Source organism: Anopheles maculipalpis, chromosome 2RL (assembly GCF_943734695.1).
Source record: "Anopheles maculipalpis chromosome 2RL, idAnoMacuDA_375_x, whole genome shotgun sequence".
NCBI lineage: Eukaryota > Metazoa > Arthropoda > Insecta > Diptera > Culicidae > Anopheles > Anopheles maculipalpis.
The window spans coordinates 36,906,138-36,926,183 of NC_064871.1; the positions used below are offsets into that span (position 1 = coordinate 36,906,138).

Here is a 20,046-nt window from a genome sequence, read left to right on the forward strand (position 1 = left end):
CCATCTGTATTCCATACAATCCTACAACCTTTCAGTTTCGGCAGCCAAACACATCCTACGCGATATCAAAACCATCGCCATGCTACCAACTTCGTGGTCATACATGTGTCGCCACCCTAGCAAGCGCTTCCCATTATCGGGCCATATCGCGAGTGTTTCCATTTTCGTGGAAATTGTTGTCAGACCACATTCATCTTCGGCTAAATCCAGCTTTCTCGTTGCCCCACATGCGTAACGCGGAGACAACTTTTGCAACGATTGCTTCCCATGCTCGGGTTGAAGGTTTTCCCGGCAGCCCAAGTTGATGCTGTCGATTGAAAATGAAACACGCCTTGCTTCAGTTTTCCATCTGCATATCGTGTACTTCCCGCCCGTGTGCAAAACCAACGTTCAAATCTCAATCAGCTAACACCAAATTAGAGGGAAAAGGAGCGAGTACGTTTTCAGGTTGGATCGATCCAATCTAGCGATTTAACTATTTGATTGGAAATTGATATGCACGATGCTTCAATTCCAAGTCCTCGCTTCTTCGGCCCGGTCTACAGCCATGTTGGAAATTCAAAACCAGCATCACGAAGCATCGTCTACGGCTATCGGTCGCCAAGTACGGGACGTTGATTCGATGTGTTAATTTGAGTGATGAGGGTACGGGTTCTTCGTAGACACTAGTCTTGACCCGAAACAGTAATGTCTCATACGTCTCAAGACCCTTTTACACACTATCGGAGCTGTCGGTGATGTGTACAAACAGGGTCAATAGTACACTGTGGCTGTCTACGAATGGATGATATCTCGATGAAAATGATATCATTAGTTGACCTTTGCCAGCTACCTTCGAAAATTTGCCGTTATTTCCAAGAAAATTAGTTTGATATAACTTGATACAGTTTATATATTGATGGAACGTTTAAACAAACTAGTTAATAAGTGGCAAACAATAAAAAAACTTTAAGGATTTCCTTAAGTCATTCTGTAGCCCAGTGCATGTGCAAATGCATAGAAAATTGTTCAAACTATATTTATGTAGCTTCTTCATCTGAGCCAGTTGATGTCTGGCAGTAAGATCATTCGATTTTTCCAATTCACTGCCATGTGCCAGCAGTTGATAAAACAAGTTACCCGCCACAGCCGGCATACGGGGCCACTTGGAGGAATGAGATTGTCTGGCAGACAAGTGACAACATAAACGCAAACAGCTGCCAGCGATTTAGTCAATTCCCTCTGCAACTAACGGCGATGATATACTTAAACCTCGCTGTCGCTCAGTGATATCTATCTTATGTTTTCCGCTTTAAACGAGCCGCTTCTTGTGCCCACTTCGACAGGCTTCTGCAGTTCCTTTCCAGACTGACCTTCGGCCATCGTACCAGCTGACGTTCGTTAACAATCGCCGAGAAGTAACGCCACCAAGCATGATATCCCTAGGGCATGACAGGCCTAGTATTTGCAATCAATACGCTCTGCGAGTCACGAATGAAAAAAGGGCAAGAGAAACACCCCTGCTGTTGGTGGAATGGAAATTGTTACGATGGACAAAGGAGTTTTTGGGCAAACGAAACAGTACAACCGTCGAAGGATTTCAAGACAAATCCACGCCACGCGATATTTCCTTGCCCCAGCGGGTGCATCAGAGAGCAGAGTATGCCGTGAAAGTGTTTTGCTAAGCTTCAACCATCGCTCGGGAAAAGGGCGCACGCCGGAACGAGCTTTCAGATTACGTGCTGGATTTTTGGCGATAGTCAAAAAGCGTTAGTCGGCGAAAATGATGATGTTCCATCGAACAAGGAAGTATGGAAACCCTTCAACGATGATGACGGTAGGCAGTTTGAGCACGACCAAACCATTGCCAAAATCCAGACCCAGTTACAGACTCGTTCTGTGGTACATTTCCAATCCCAAGGGCGACGAAGCGCAAAAGGGAACACGAAGTGGGCGCAGAGTTTGAATTTTAAAGACGTACAACATTTGCATAACAAACAGCGAAAAGCGTATTAGATCGTTTTCTTTCACATTCGTTTTGAAGGCTGCGTGTGAAATATACACAATTTTGAATGTAATTTTCACACTTTCCCTCCTGTTCAAATGTGCCGTTATCTTGGGTCTTTTTCCCTTTCGGCTTGCATAAACAACTGAAAGCGGCTCCCGAGCAATTACCGCTCCAGCCATCCCCAGGGAATCTAGCTGAATGTCTGACGTTCGCCGTGCTGCTCATGTTTGGTAGGTAAATATGGCCACCGAAAATCGGTGGCAACACACCGAGCTTTCGGCGTAGTAAGGGGCATCGTAAGTCGAGAGTTGGCTGCTAATTAAACAAATTAATTGTTGTTGTGTCTTCTGTCAACGATCGTCTACGCTGGCGTGATTGTGTCAACAGATTGCTTCTGCCCATTGAGCCTTAATCAGTTTTCATACCACGCTGGTGGGCTGGAAACAGGGCATGTGTGTGTGTGTCCGTGTTGACGAAGGGCAACGCGTTCCCAGACCGCGGGTGTAGAAGGAAAACCAAAGCAAAACCTAATGGAATTATCCACTTGTACGCATCCCCTACTCCATTGTCACTAATGTAGGTTTCCGTTCTTCTTGGTATGACAGGGAAGCAGGAAGTTTCCCATGGGGGAAGGAGGTTCTTTCCCATTGAGCTCACCCGAGTGCCATCTTCTTGGTGTGCTTGCAAGTGTTTGTGCTCGTGCGTACTTCTGTCATTTGCAGTCTGTTGCAACGGTTATGGCTTTTTGCATTTGTTCCTGTCGTTCCCCATTTTGTCGTTAGCGTTTTCTGCTGATAAGAGATTTAATTAAAAAAATACACATACAATGACAAAACCATTGTTCCTTTCGCTCCACACGCTCAAACTGTCTCTCTGTGTTGTTTGGGTTGGGAGGAAAAACTTTTTCCCCAAACAGAATGGTGGTTCCTGGTATTGTTGGATTGGTAATGAATGTGGGATTGACTGTACTGTGCTTTTGACGGAGAAAAGATTTTTCGGAACAATACAGATAGTTTTCCTACACAATGATGTTCTGTGACTGTAGCGTTGAGTGATAGTTGATTTTATTTTCACTCATCAATATAACTAGCTTAAATCTGACTGTTACCTGATTCGTTTATCTATCTTTTAGGCGAAAATCACGCCATGATGTCGTATAATTTCAGCAACACGTCTTTAAAGCAAGGCTTGTTAAACCACATCCTACACTAGATTGGTATCACAATGCCTTTTGCACGCTCTGATACGTTTCACTTTAACAGTTTCGACATTGTGTATGATCACGGAACACTTTCGTTTGCTCAGTCACGCGCACCGTAAGGCGTTACGATGTACGCGTAGCGTATCACAACAATCAGGCAACAGCAGAACTTGCCGCTGATCCCATCAAGTATGCCTCGTACGTACCGGTAGAAAGTTTGAATGATATAAGCACAGCGTTGGGCTAGCGTTTCCTCCTCTGTCATAAGGTAGATTCCATTCTCATCTCACGGCACAGCAGCAGTAGCGTTAGATACGAGAAAAAGGAAGATTTTACCTTCTACTTCTTTTGTGTACCCATTCGCTTAGTATTTGCAAACGAACAAACTTTTCCGTGTTGCTTACTTCTACTGAAATCATCCATTTTTTCGGAATGAAGTAAAACACAACACAAAACAGAGGATCCAACAGGATGGCTGTGTTGAATGAAATTGTGTGGAACGAAGAAAACAACTTGATGAGTAACTCGCACACGATGCTAACATAGAAATTCAAATTGTTTTTTAGTTAAAAACTGAAAGAAGGTGTTTAAATCAAAGTACATTAATTACACATACGAACAATTTGCTTTGTGTATGTTTCATGAAGTAGTGCATTTATTTTGACATAATAATTACAGTCTCATTTTACTGTCGTTTATAACCGGAATCCGTGACTATGGCTGCATTCGCTTATGTTTCATCGCTTTCAACCGTTCATCGCGCACAACGTCGCTGCAGATTCGTGAATCTGCAGAGCAGCACGAAAATTGTAACTCACAGATTAGAAAGCCGGATAGAAAAAGAACCGAAAGTCTTAGCAAGAGACTAAGCTGAAACACTCTTCGATAAACTGATAAAATGTTCTCGTGCGGCACGCATTCGCACACAACCTTCAAAATTTACTGATGTTGGAAATGCAAGTTGCTTCGTTACCTTTCGCCGATTTAATTGCCTGTAGGAAAGAAGTTTGAAATTGGAATTTATTTCCCAAACTATGCCATAAATGCTTTTTGCGGTGCTTTGAGATACAGGTCGAAATCCCAAAGGGTATAAAATTCAACACGATACCGATCAATCCTTTGTTCAATGGGTTAGAGAACAACCTTGTTGATGTATTGTTTGGGATTATTCCACTAATATTGGTGAGTTTGTCAGTTCTAGTAAATATTGAAAGTAAATGTTGAAATAAAAAGGCATTTCGTACTCATAATTAACAAATAAGTGAGCATATCGTAGTTATCTTCCTGTTAAACCTGTTAACTTCCTGTTAAATCTGTTAATTAGATGTCTAGTGGTGGATCTACCAGTGGCAGCATACAGTAAGATTAGAGACGACGTTTCTTTCCTTGGCGTAACTACTTAAACATCAAGCGAATAAATATATTAGGTTCAAAGGTGTGCAAACATTATGCTTAGATACGAGATGATTTTTTTTAATTCATTTACTTATTCCTCCAAAAATGGCTTAGCAAAAAATTACATTCTTAAGTAACTAATGGGCAGTGGGGCTAGAGGGTGCTAGGAAAGATTGTGAAGAAAGAAAGTAAGATTCACGAAGACGAACACGAAAGCAAGACAGAGCGACATTGTAGTGAAACAGGTGGTAAGTGTTGTTGAAGGCCGATAGAGCCCTGATAGATGTTTAAAGGAGGTCTATCGCGAAGGCGACCAGAAGGAGGTAAAGAGGGATAGCAGACAGGAGAGACGAGATATCTAGTTCATTTAGAAGAAGCCCTGCAATGAAGCTAGCATAGATATGGAAATGTCTTTCTTCCATGGGCTCAAGCCCAAGAAGGCGACAGCGGACAGGATAGGGAGGGAGAGCCAGATGATAACTGGAGTAAGAAAGCGCCGAACAGCTACAAACATAAATTTAGTTTGAATAATCTCCAGTTTGGTTGATCGTGGAGCAGGCCAGACCACCAGCTGCTTATTCCAGGGAAGATCGAACTCCAGAACAGTAGAGGGACTACAGACAGACAAAATACCTATAAGGACATGTACCTGCCCAAGAAAAAAGAGTTATTTTATGAGCGTGAGTTCCGATCACACCATTTCGAATAATATAGCATTAATAATAGCATTTCTATTGTAAAAAGTTATGATTTCGAAAACATGGACAGAAGAAAACGCATTCTGTAAGCCCCCAAACATTCATTTTGATACATGTTTTCGATTTGATACAATTTAATAGTTCTCTCGACTGACAAAATTGCTTTTCTCAATTACCCAGAACCACGGTGTAAATGATAATGTCGCAACAAACTGTACGGTTACAACCGTTCAAACCTTAAAGGGTAATTCCTCGCTAGACAACACGATGACAGGAAGAACTTTATTATCCTTTTGTCACTTTGTTATGGGTTAAGTAACTTATGCCCGAAATCCATGACCACAAAAAAAAAATCAGCATCCCTCACTGACAACCCAAAATCTCGCTTGAAAAGAATGTTGTGTACAATAAATGCATTGAAGAGTGGACCACAAAAGCACGAAGCACGAGACTGAACCGCTGCAAACGAGCGCGGTGCGGCTCAGGGTACAAGGAAATATACATAAACATGAGCAATCCTCGATTTTCTTTTGCCGCAGGGCCGTAACGTTTGCCTCCAAACGGTAAATGGCTCGGGGTAAAGCTACAAAAAATCGGTTCTTGGCTTAGGTGATAAATCATGCACCCCCGTAGTACGGGGACGGCAAAGTTCATAAATCACCGCCAAAAGACGGAACCATGTTGGGTTGATTCTCACATCTACCCCCTCAAAACTGATGCCCACATGCACCGGGAAAGATGTGCGGAAAAAGTAAAACCATGCTCAAATGTTTACATCTTATTATGACCTACCACCGTCTCAATTCGGTACAGTGCCAACTAGAAACGAGCCCGGCTGAGACGCTCACCGGTTTCAGTCGCGCCATAAAGATGTACGTTTATTTACTCTGTCCACATACGAGGTGAATATTTCGAAGTGTATATGGTGGTTTGTTATTTTTTGGTCATTTGTTGAATATTGTTTATAAGTGCCTTAAGGATGATGGATGGATCGTCTCGTACGATACGTTTTAATTTCTTTAAAGTAATGTTTCTTTTACCACATTCGAGGTAATCGCAGATTTGTATCCTTCATTTATTTATTTATTTTTATTTATAATTAATTATGACGGCACAATCCCATGGTCTAACAAGGCATGTGATGAGTAAATTATATAAACATAAAGATAAGGCATTTCCTCTTTATTTTTTGCCTTATTCCGGGCGTAATCGATTGCATTTTTCATTCTTGTTTAATACAAAAAAAGCAAGATGTTGACTAAGGATATAGAGAGTGAAAATTCTTTAGATTTTGCTCAAATAAATTTAAAAAAGCTTCAGTTACAAGTCTCGTAATCACAAAGAAAAAGAAATCCTAGAAAAGAGATAAATAAAAAGCCTCAAACCACAATAAAAATAAGCTTCATGTTCAAGTATGCAGAATCAATCAAATCAATTTTCTTTCAAAAGAGACTATCTGCATATGATCTCGCATGCACTGTGTATGCTGGCCAGCAAATGGTACTGCTTGTTTTATTCATTGCACAAAAAAGGGAGTAAAAAATGTATCCTGCTGTGCTCAAACTTCGCTCAGCTTTCTTTCTTGCAAACCGAAGAAGAGAAGCAATATCAAGAAGCGAATGGGTAAAATACTTTACAGAAGAGTTGGTACGACCGAACTCCGTTCAGTTAGTGCTCGAGTGATATATTTGAGCCGTATCCCAGCAGTATGTAACTTTGGTTTGACTTTTGCTCCGGATGCTGAAATAAAGCATGAAATTGACCTTGGTAAAAGTTTACCTCCGTGGAAAATGCTCCGATGGCCGAACGAACTCGGTGCACAATGTACCTGTGAGCGTGCGTGTGTGTGTGTGCATGTATGTGTGTCGCTACTGGTGTGTGGTGTGGTTCATAAATAATCTTCTTTGCTGTAAGGTTTGTTGGTACATGTACAGGGGATTGAAGATTACGGAGGCAAAGCGTTGCCGATCGTGTGAATGTTGCTTGATGGAGAATGAACGTTCGATGGAGACGCCTGGTTAGGGATGAATAATGGATCAAAATGTGATATGAACGATAAAGAAAACAAACGTATTGGTTGAAGATAAACATAAAATTTGATTTGGAAGGAATAAAATGCTAATAAATCGATTGAAGCAGCCAATTTAAACATACGAATTCCAAATACATTTTAAAAGCACCTGAGATACTTTAAAAATACACGTAGTCCACGATGGAAATAGCAATATTTTACCTTCAACCAGGAAGTTCAGCTGCATCTCCCGAATGCTCTCAGTGCGTTCCAGTCCTGGTACTGTACGAATGGCTTGGAGATATGCGTCGATAAGTGCGTTGTGGTTACGTTTGCCAGAAAGCGTATTCTCTTCATATTAACTGCGTCAGAGATCTAGGAGTGCTCCTTGACGATAAGTTGAGCTTCCATGACCAGCTAGGGCACATCGTCACTAAGGGTAATCAACTAGTTGGCATTCTGAAGAAGCTTGCGCGCGATCTTATCGACCCGATTATCGCTAAGATGCTGTACTCCTCCTTAGTTCGGTCTGTGGTGGAATATTCATCCGTGATGTGGTGGCTCATACCGGCACGCTCGTTCTATCCCCTGAAATCCATCCAGCGTAAATTTACACGATTTGCGCTGCGTGGCTGGAGTGTCCAGGTGGACTGCAATCGACGTTGCGCGTTATTTGGCCTGGAGTCGCCGAAACAGCGGAATTGCAACGCACAGAGACTTTTTGTCGCAGGTCTAGTTGACAGTCGCATTTTACGCCCTGGCTAGATCGCTCAGTGCTAGATCACTTCTTGACGTAGGAGAACGTCGTACTGATCGTCGTGTAAGATCGTTTTGAACCAGAGCGGCTAAAGAGTAATAAAGGCACTCAAGTTGTACGGGATTCATCTCATGCAAGATTGTGTGAAAAATCACGGTAGATTGTGACCATTATGCGTAGGACATAAAAATATTATTTAAATAATTCATTATTAAAATGAGGAAAGTTATTTTAAATTATTGTTAAGTGTCGGAAAAGCTAGTTTATGTATAAGACTAATTTATAAAAACATTTCACTAACTTATTTCATCATTTCAACCAGATAGTTCATATTGTAATTGAAATAATTCTATAGTGAGTCATATTTTTTAATTTAAATGGCTCAATGTACGGCAAAAATAATATTGAAAGATGATTTGAGTAGAAAACTGATTGAATTACTAAAACTTAATTAAAACTAGTTCAAATAAGATTGTTTTGGATTTTATAAACCAATACTTTAAATATTTTCAATATTTCCTACTCAGTCATGTTCACAAACGACTATGGAGTGAGTTTGCTGCGTGCAACTGAACCTTTATTACTCTTTAGCCACCAGGCCTGTCGCACTCTGCGTTCCTTAGTTGTATTCCATCAGTGCGGCCCATTACTTGTTGAATGTAAAAATGTAAATGTTAATTGTAAATGTAAAACTTAAAAAAATCGCCTCAACGGGGGCCACATATCCGTTGAATTCAACAATATAAAATAACAAAATAATTATCGTATCTCCTTTCAAATTATTCAAGTTTTTAACAAATAAAAGTTTATCGGAATCTAGTTAAATCACCTTGAACGTACCACAGTAACAAAAATCAACCACATGATCACATGATGCTTTTGAGGCAAATTTATTCTCTCAACTGTAAGATGGATTTTAAAAATGGTTTATCATACATCATTCAATCGATGACCGGCTCCGAAAGCGATCGTATTAGTAATTTGACGTGGCTAAGATAAAACAGTATTTTTTGTTCGTTTTATTTATTTTTTTCTTTCTATCCGAATCGGTAGTTCCAATCATTTAAACCCTGTACGGTTGCAGTTTGTTAAAAGTTTGTTTGATTTGTGGTATCATTAGTTGTATCGCCTAAAGTATGCCTGTTGGCTTGATAATATGCATTAGTCATTGGATTTGGATTTTACACAAACACACACGCGCGCTTGTTTTCTGGTAGTGTTAACTTACCGCTCCTGTGTTCGGTTCGTTAATGGCGCTGAATATTAAAACACGTGACAGAGCTAAATTAAATTGCGAACTGATATTGATCCCTATCATTTCACGTGTTCATGTTGTTCGTTCGTCACACATGTTTTTCGTTTCTCAGTGCGTTTAAAATCATCATGAAAATATTATTCTTTATGCATTTCACACATATGGGAATACAGCAGTACTGCATTACCACATATGACCTGCCTTGTTTTATGTGTATAGTAATGCTCGTTTTTTAAAGGTTTTGTGGGTAAAAGTATTGAACAGTGTAAATAAAACAGTGCATATTTATAACTCTCTCTCGCTCGATCTTTGTTGAGATGTACTGGAGCTAATAGAATAAATATATTTATGCGTCTCAATTCTATAACCATTCCTCCCACAACCATTAGCTTTACGGTACTTTTTATTGGTTATTGTATTTTTTCTCCATACGGCAAGATACGCTTGCCAAAGTAGATTTTTTTTATTATTCTTCCTAGCAACGAAACCTGGCTTTGTGTTTTTTTACGGAAAAAAATGTTTTAATTACTTTCCGCTTCAACGAGCTGTATTTTACCCGAATATTCTTCGAACGCTCTAGAATCACTAGCTGCATATTACATTTAGCTTTTGCACTGTTTTTTTTTTAGGAAGCTGTCGTTGATAAGTAGCGTTACCCAAAGAGTACAGTACTATTTACAGATCATGCACTAGCAAAACCTTCACAATGGAAACCGAATCCTAATACAGGTATTTTTTTGACGTTCAGTTCTCTTCACTAATTGAACCGTAAAACTGTATACCTCATATATCGAACAAGCTCTTTTGTTTCCCTGGTACAATCATCATTATGCTACTTCGTTACTAGGAACGAGCTGTTGTACCTTTGCTGCAACAATTCATTTCTAATAAATTCTTAAACTTGGCGTTTTAAAATAACATTTTTCACTATTTGACTGTTTATAATTTTCCTAACGTGCATTCCTTCTTATACAACTACAACGATCTTAGCCTATAATCTATCAATTTTGAAGGACCACCATGCACATTAGCGTATTCGTTGAAGGATTTTAGCATTAGTTAGCTCGTTCGCTTGCTCTTTTAATACTAGACATTATTTTTGGTTTCATTTGCGTAATTTGTATCTGATGCTTATAATTAGTAAGATACAATTTCTAGCCTAACATCGATACCAGGGCTCGGATGATTCAGATACTGTTATTTGTATAGAATGTTAATCTACCCACACCAGCGAATCAATTAGCATTATCGTGTATTCTTGTTCGTAAGAATCTGAAGGTACCGTTGCCGTAGAGTGCCACAGCGATAACAAGCATATGCAGTTACAGAGTTACATTCTAAAGCATTGGTTTGAGCGTGGATTCGTTTCCGGCTGGGGCATAAATAGAGAGATATTCTGCGAAGATGAGTGCATCGAATGGTTTGCTGATTGGAACGGATCAGAAAACGAAAACAAAACACGCCCATCGCTGCTAATCAGCAGGCAGATTAGCTATCGATGCTAGCGGGAACTGTCTTGGAGGAAAAAATAAAAAAAGCACGGGAAACATGTGTTCATATTTTTCACACAAACTTTTCATTTCCCGAGCCAAACAGAATGAAATGAGAATTTGCCAGCATACTACTAGCAGCTTCCACCGCATTCCCGGTGAGTGTACAAATATTTGCACCAATGTTTGGCTTGTTGATGGATGGGAAAGTTCACGCAACGCTCACCCACCAGTCGTGTCTGCCAGTGTGAAATAAGTTCGTGCCACATTCTGCAAGCTGCTGCTCTCGTTGTCATTCTTTCCCCTTTTCCCTACCCATCTCCACGGGACGCACATTTGTGTTCTGTGTGGTTGATAGAGGGAATTTTTCAGCTTACGACGGCGACGGTGATTTATGACGCTTTGAGTACTGCGCTCCGGAACGCGCTTCGTGACCGTGATATGCGTCTCGATCTCACTCACAAGGTGAACTTTTTAGCAGAACTTTGTGTTGCTTGCAGAAGTTTCCAAATTCCTCCAGCATCAAAAGCGTACGTATGCAGATGTTGATCACGGGTGATGATGAAAATAGCTTTGTGACAGCTTTCTCTTTAGTGCGCTGTCAGAATGCGTGACTTTTGGTAGCGGGCGCACAAACAAGCCGAAAGTGGTGCCAGGCAAAATTCCAACATTAACTGCACGAAACGAATGTGGAATGCAGTAAACATCAGCTCAAACTGGCACCTCTTTTGGGGTGCTCGGGTGTTCGCGTGTGTGTGTGTGTTGATTGCTTTGTCTGATAGTACCCTTCTCAACACGTACAACATCAAGCTGGTCACTACGATTCTTTCCCGTAGCCTATTTTTCGGAACAAAAACGCGTCAAGCGAGAGCGCTACTGCCGGGATCGTTCCACAAGTGCCACGATATGATTGATGTCACGTACTTATCTGAAATGGTGACCCGAAACAATCCGAATCGATTTTATCAACAGCACGTACCAGCAGGGAGAAACAACACAACAGATGATATCAGCAAGCAGTGCGTTGAAAGAACAAACCAAGCGAAAGGATACACAACGGTTCCCTTTTTTTTTTCTCCCGGCCCCATCAAACCTTTCATCACCGGATCTTGGCAGAACACCGAAAGGGGCTCATTTGTGTGTATGACCAAACCAGCTGGAAACAATCCACACCACAAGCAATGTACCTTCTATGTTAAGTTGCAAATTGGGATTTTTCTATTCTTTGCTATACATTCTAACATTTGCTTAAGGTTGCTCTTAGTGTAGGTTAGAAGAAATGAAACCAACTACACGATATTTTCCTAACACTGTACTACAAAGCCACTTCCTCATTAGGAAATGGCATTCACCACGAGCAGGGTTTATTATTTGTTTTTATGTTCTCGTACAGATTCACTACATAAAATATTATTCTTCAAGCATCCGAATTCGATTGCGAAATAAGTTGTCCTTGCTGTTTCGTTTTCGAATGATATTTCGCTACATTATTAACAAGAACCACAGCACAGCTCATTTTGCTTCTTTTTTCTAATCGCCTATCGTAATTTATTCTGCCCTACCGCCCTAATATGTTCAGTTCGTTGCTTTATATTTTATTTTTACATGTTGGAAACAGATCAATGCAAATTATTCATAACTCTCCACACCGTCTGTTGACCTTAAAAAAAAATCGTTGTGCAGGTGTGGTCGCTTATGTTTGTGTGTGAGAAAAATATCGAAACACAACCACCAATGCTAATGTTTCTGTAAAATCATTCAGATAGCTATTTTCTCATCAATTTCTTGTATGATTTATAGAGCATTGGACTTCTCTTGGGAAAATTGTTGCAGCTAAATTATTGAATATGTGCATTAGAAATCATACAAAAAGAAACATAAATATTCAAGTGTAATTTAAAACCATTTTTAGTAGTTACTGTTTGCATCAGGAAATTTGTATTTATCGATTTGTCGAACGTGATAAAGTACATCAGCAGCTGCCGATCGATGATCGATGAAGAGGGAAAATGATGAGAGTGATTGTTTAGAAACGATTTTGTTGGTTCGATTTTTATTGTTGTTGGACCTTCATTATATGCTCTATCTGAAAATATATTTGAAAAACAAAAACATAGAAATGTGTTAGAAAACAGATCAATTTCTATTGACGCATTTACAAAAATTATACCATCATTGGGTGCATGTAACATTTTTTTATTTGCATGATCTAAATTAAAAAAAGTATGTTCGAAAATCATGTTCCATTAGCTTAGTTGTGGAGATACGGCCATATTTGTGTTCTCAGGTTTCAGATACTATGCAAATTTAGCCACCAAAACCGTGACGGACAAGCAGTTGACGTCGTAATGTGTAAACTAACTTTTATTCGGTGAACAACGCCCTAGAGAATATGGTTTAGTTTACTTCGGTTTACCCGTACGGTGAAAAGTTTAAAATAAATTGCAAAACTTTTGCCGTTTCAATGTACCCTTCACTTTAATTTCATGTCAGTGTTGATCAATGTAAGGGACGGCGAATGAATGATTTCAAATTGTTACAAAACAAGAAAAACTGTTTTGTTATCATTCTCATCTGAGTCATGTTTGTGTTGGTTTAGTTTAAGCATTTTAATAACAAACATCAAACATCAAACAAACGTGGAGATTCCGATTCATGGCGGTACACATTTTAAATGATTGTTGCATTTCTAATCTGCTATGAAGCGAGCTGCACAAAAAGCAAAATGATAATAATTTCAATCCGTTAAATATGATCAAAACCAGAGCAAACTTTTTAACAATTGATTTGCGGACAATGTCACAGCCGCAATTCTTAAGTTGATAATAGTGGGGGTAGGAAAAACTGACTGTTACTGGTTGCCCTGATTCCGCTGAATCGTCCTGCGTATTGTTTTAAACTTAGGTTTGTCATTCTGATTCTTATTCGTGGAAGCGGAAACTTGTTTTTTCAAGCGAAAACGAGAAGGACACTTGAAGCAGACTGTTGAGATAACAACGGTGCTAGTTCCATTGTAGAAGTTGTTTCCCTGTAGATGTGAAAGTTTTGTTTTACTTTGCCAAATAAATTCTTATCAATTTAGTTTAACTTACAGAACATCTAAGGATGGTTAAAAAAACATGAGTGTAGGAAAATATCATCGAAGAAATAGTTTAACGTAACAATAAATATGCATCTTGACTTGTAGATGAAAGTTAAAAAACAACAATCCTTAATCTTCTGATGGCAATGTAAAGTTCAACAATACCGTCAAATTAAACGATTGGTTGGAAAACCACACTTTATCATTTGGTGTCTGACTGTACAGGTAGTATTGATTAGTTTTATTACTTCAACGCTATTAAACCTTCAACGTTCAGCCAATGTGCGATCAGATCTCGCTTTACCGCCTGGGGCGTGATGAGTAATTCTGCCACTTCACTCAGCAGAGTGATCCATTAAATTCACTTCCGGATTAGTCGTGCCTCACTGAACCAATTTTAAATGGATTGCTTCACAACGAACATCGTGCGGTTAATGAGTGCCAGGCGAACTAGTTTCCTTTGGCTGCAATGTACAGCACCGAATAGATGCGCTGGTTCAACGGCTAGATGAACAAAAACTATCTGACCTAATCAATTCTCAATTTCCCGCGTGATTCAATTGCAAAAGTTCTATTATCGAGATTGAGCATCGCGGAGCAAGCGATTGGAATGAAAGGAAAGTTTTTATGGATGAATCGTTATTTAATTTTAGTTTAGGTTTAGTGTGTAAGTTGTAGTCTTTTTCTTACGCTGTTGCTAAAAAATATTAAAAAAGTAAATCAATTTCACACATCAGGACTTCCAATGCTGAAACAAATAATTTCAGCTTCTTAGAAGTCATGAAAAACACAGATTTATAAGTTTTTGTTACAGTGAACCTTTCGACAGCGTTAAAGTGCTGTCTCATAAGTCAGAAATTGTACGTCTCGGTGATGTACTCGAAAAAGTTTCGCTTTATTTGTGTGTTGTGCACCACGAAGCGCGTAATCTGGTCCATCCGCATATTCGTTTGCATTAGAACGTTATGAAGGATTGAAAGTAGCAACTACCTATCAACCAGCGTGAACGAACATTAGCCTAGTCTCATAGAAGGATAAACAAATGCGTAACCAGATCACGAACGAATTTTGCCCAAGCTCCGTCTCATCGGTGTCGGTTCATAAACTTTGGATAAAAGAACACACAATTTCACTTACGCTCCATGTAGCCCAGTAATCTCGCACTCATCTCCGACCGGTTATCCATCCATATTAATCTAAGCCGGAAATGGAACTTATCATCCAGCTGGACGTCATGAACACGTACCCGCAAAACCCAAAAGAACTGGTGATTCGATGATTATGTGGAAAAAGGCACAGTCCGTTGCTTCCTTACTTTCGTTCCAGTGTTTTATTTTCTGTACGTAGGCTTTCTTTCTTACTTTTTTCCCTTGCCCCCGTACAATCTCTATTACACTGAATGATTCGTTGACGTGCCTTTGGTTTCAGCGGCTGGCAACGTCTACTTAAGTGTAGCGTGCATACTGATACACGTGACTACATGTACAGTTCGGAACGTAAGCCGTCTCACCACGTTGGTTTGTCTATTTTTATTTTGCTATAAACTTTTACCCACTTCCGGTTGGGCACAAATTTTTCGTTTTAGTTTTTGATGTTTATGTGGGTCGGTGGTTCTTGCCCGGGCACGCAAGCAGTAAAATGCGAAACGAGTAGCTGTGGAAAATGAGCTGAGCTGTACGCTCGCACAACACATCACGGGTGGAAAATTGTCCTAAAACGAACCTTTACGTTAGGTCTTCAGTATGGCTAGGTACGTAACTCTTCACTGAATTTAATTTTCCCTGTGCTTTTGTGGTGTTTTTCTTGCTTCCTGAGATGAGCTTTTTCTAGCTTTTGTCACTTTACTGGATCGCCAAAAACGACCTATAAACTATGACAAAGTGACAGTTTAAAGTTTCGTGCACTGTCGATCGAAAAAATTGCTTGCAAAAGGGTAAGCTGTTCTTGTCGCCTCAAGTATTTTTATCATTCTTGTTGAGGATATTTTTAATACAAAAAAAAAAATCTATCAAAAACATTGACGAAAATTGTGAACATTTTCTATTTTGTTTAGCTACAATCGATTTTTTATATACCAATATGGGGAAGCTACTTTCATAGAATTTGTTTTACGTTAATCACGACCGTCCTGTGGCGATGTTTTTTCTGTATTATTCCTATATTCATATTTTACCGAATTGGCGAGTTGTTTCGTTTTGAATCGAACATGAAGGTAAAAAAACATTTATTTATAATGATAAAATAAATATCGACATCTGATAGCCCTATCTAAACTGCAGTTGTTATTGCTGATCAATAAAATATCTATATCGAAATTTCACACAACAAATATCGTTTGAAAATGCATTTATATGGAACCAAACACGGTGCCAAAATTCTGTTGCGCTCTCGAAGCACGTCACAATGAAATATGGTACCATAAATACCAGCCCAGGCAGCTGTTCCATGGTTACCAATAAAAAGGCTGATAAATTTACCAAAGAAATAACGTTATAAACAATGGTGCATTCAATTTATTTATTTCTAGCATGACGGCCCTTTGCCGTATGTTCAGTGGTGCTTTCAATAATAATCAATTTTTAAGCTCTTCGAACTAAAACCCTAACCTTGATTAGATTCTAAAAATGATTTTATAGCTATAGCTACATGAATATCAAAAGGAGATTTTTTTCTAACATTTTTTAACTCAACAAAAGAAAAGTGTATTCTAAAAACGAAATGTTAAACAATTAAAGGCGTTATAAACGGCTAAATGCCTGTTATAACGCTAAAGGCTGATAAGGCTAAATGAATAGAAATGGACTACTAGAAAGAAAATAAAAAATTGCACCATAATCATTTGTGATGAGAGCTTCTTAAGTAACACTTTTGATAATCAGCCTCATTACTCGTACTGCAGAGCATCCATCAAGACAGTTAACCATTTAAAAAAAAAGAACTCTTACATACAAACGTTAAGATTTCGTTGCAACTTTTCTTTTCCCATTTCTTTTCAAACCATTTTGCTAAACGAAACGTTTGTAAGTTTAAGCTATTAATTTTCTTTAGCTATTTCGTAGCAGGCAAGATCTTGCCCATTTTTTGTACCGAGTATTTTGTAAGCACCGAGTTCATCCGGTACTGGCACTGCCAGCGGGGATGAGCCGGAGATGAGCTTGCAAAAGTGGAGATTTTCAACTTTCCTTCTCTTCATTTGTGTTTGTTTTAAGTAGCTTTCCCACCACCACCACCACCCCCACCAACGCAACCGAACGCTCCGTTGCGCACGGGTACAGCATACAAGGTCCAAGGAAATAAAAGTCTCTTCGTGTGCGCCAGCTGATGACCGGAAATGAGAAAATGCTTTTGATTAAAGGATAGCCAAGCTTGCCTGCGCAGTTCAATTATGTTAGCACAAAGCCCTGTGACAGTAGAAAGTACGCTGCCATTCGTTTTGTAGCACTAAATGCATTGTCCCTTTAAGCACTGCATTTAAAGCAAAATGCTCTTGGGTGTGTCAACTTCAAGCAGTTAATTAATTTTCCTTTTACTTACATTATGGATTATGATGCAGTTGATGTGTGAGTTGAGCAAACGCACAAGCGTAACTTGAAATGGAATTGTTTTATTTTATTTTCCTAGGAAATAAAATACTTTAAATTGCTATCTGTCGTTTTGTTTTCGTTATTCATAAAGAATGGACTGGCAGTATTGCTGCAAGCTGTAATTCGTTCGTGGATATGAAAATATTAAATTTACAGTACCCAACCAATTGCTGCAAGGTTTTAGTTCTTAAAGCTATTTTCAGAGTGGCATCGTAGAAGTGATAAATTTTTTCAACCGCCCCTTTATTGTATTTATGTCACTGGCTGTCAAACAAATGGGTATATTTTGACACATCAGCTTGTTTACTATTTATGTGCAAAACATGCAGTTAGTGATCAGTTCAGATTTGTAGTAATCTACAATGCATTCCAGCCATGAACAAATAAAAAATATTGTATTTACAAGGTTTGTCAACTGTCAACTTCTCAACTGTCTCATCTCAATTCGAACCGATTATTCGCCTAACGGACCATCACAAGCTACGAGGAAACAGGCACGATTGTTCCAAAAAAGAAACCAAGCAAAAAACGAAGTGTCTGGACTTCAGCAGTAGTAAAAGCGGTAAAGGAACGTATCCGGTGGAATCCAGTTCGCTCGGGAAGAAAGATGGCGCGTGAAATGAACATGAGCCACTTTGCCATGCTAAAATTTCTGAAAAAGGATCGTTTAATGCGTTTAAAAAGTAGAACATCCACGGTTAAACCAGCAAAAATATTGCCGACAGGGTGACCAGGTATCGCTTGCTGCTGAAGCCGCACGCAGGTCACAACATCATCTTTTCGGACGAGAAACTGTACACTCCGCAGGTATCGTTGAATAAGCAGAATGATCGTGTTTAAGGAGCATTTACTCGGGATATACCAGCCGATAAAAGCGCAGCTGAGCGTTATCAAATCAAAGTGAAAATCAACAAGGAGTACTATTATGAACACGTTCTCCACGGCCACTTGAAACCATACGCTATAAAGCTTTTTGGAAACGAAAGCTTTTGCTTCCATCAGGATTAAGCTACAGCTCGTAAGGCTTCGATCGTTCAGGAGTGGTGCAAGGAGCATTTGCCATGTTTCAGTAGCGCATCGGAATGGCCTGCTTCATCTCTGGATCCGTTGGACTTCAGCGTATGGGGATCCATGCTTGGAAACTTGGGCGACGTCAAGTGTTTGAATTAGAACGAACACAAGAGACGGTTGTTAAGGGTATGGGACGAAATGCCGGATGAAGTTGTGTGTGCGGCCTGCAACAATATCCAAAAGCGTCTACGGGCCGTTAGCAAATGCAAAAATTTGAAATAAATTAAGTGAAATGCAAGTTCATAACTAATTGTTGTTATTTAATTCAATTCCGAAGCGAAATCAAACCTGGTTTCGATTTTATGACATGCCACCCTGTATAATAGAGTAAATGAAATTCAAAAATAAAGTAAACAAAATTTTCGAACAAAACTTTAAAATGTTATCTTAAAGATATGACTACAAAAATCAAATCTTATACAAACAAGACGTAACTTGTAGCATTACGGCCTGGCCATTCTTTATGAATAAAAAAAAAGTCGTAACTTTTGCAGTGTTAACCTTTGCAGGTTTTAATCTTCTCAAATCTCAAGCATTCTTTGGGATGCAGAAGCCTGTCTTCAGGCGCCATACCTCAGAGAGGTAAATTTAGTTTTAGAAACTCAAAGTTTATATAAAAAAATGAAAAAAAGCTGACTCCATGCCTAAGGGAGTTTACTTTACTTAACCGCTTACCTTGCTTTGTACAACACGTTTTGATTCGAATGACAGTCGCACACACACAACAACCAGAACCCAAACCGCTTCTGTTTCGGCAAAATTCCTCCACAGATGGGAATGGGCGGGACCGACAGTTTAAATTTGAGTCGAAATTTGTTACAACTTTGCAAGATTTGTATGGTTTGGATCAGTAAGTTCCCTACGGGACACGTTGTGCGGAGAAAGTTCGCCCAAAAGAACAAAATAACAATCACAGAAGAAACTTTTAGCTTCAGCTATGTGTGTCTGCGATATTTTCCTTCATTTTCTAGCTATGGCAAACTTGTTAACCAAGCTGTCTCGATGAAGGCCACAGCACCGTCTGGCTACGAAAAAAAAATTCTCCAAACTTCACTCACTTCGTACGTAACCAATTTTGATGTTTAACCAACAAGCAACCGTTCTATTTGGCAAGGTTCTTCCGTTTGTGTAAACTTTAGCCACAACAAATTTGACCGTTTCCAGGAAGGCCGAACAAAAAAAAAATCACTTAATTGCGAGGCCTACCGGATGCGGATCGCTACAGGCTAAATCGGATTAATGGTTTTCGAAGCGAGTTAATAATTAGCTTTCGTGTTTAGTGGCTGCAAGGCGGCTCGCCGCGCTCTTCTTTTTATCTAACTCACTTCGTAATTTACTCTTCGTCAATCTATTTTGCTGTAAGGAAGGATGCTTTTTCCTGACTGGTGGTACTTGGCCGAAATTTTCCTCGTGCTGCGAAATGATTTATTGGTGTTTGCGTCGTACAATTTACTTTTCCTGTAATCCTTTTATGCTTTGATCGCTGAACGAGCTGTACACTCAGTGGAAAGATGC

At 39.4% G+C, this 20,046-nt stretch overlaps 1 protein-coding gene across 1 annotated transcript in view; it reads left to right on the forward strand.

Moving 5' to 3' along the window:
• LOC126556869 (chloride channel protein 2) overlaps positions 1 to 20,046 on the forward strand; it is a 209,273-nt gene that overhangs the window by 95,328 nt on the left and 93,899 nt on the right. The window lies entirely within an intron of this gene.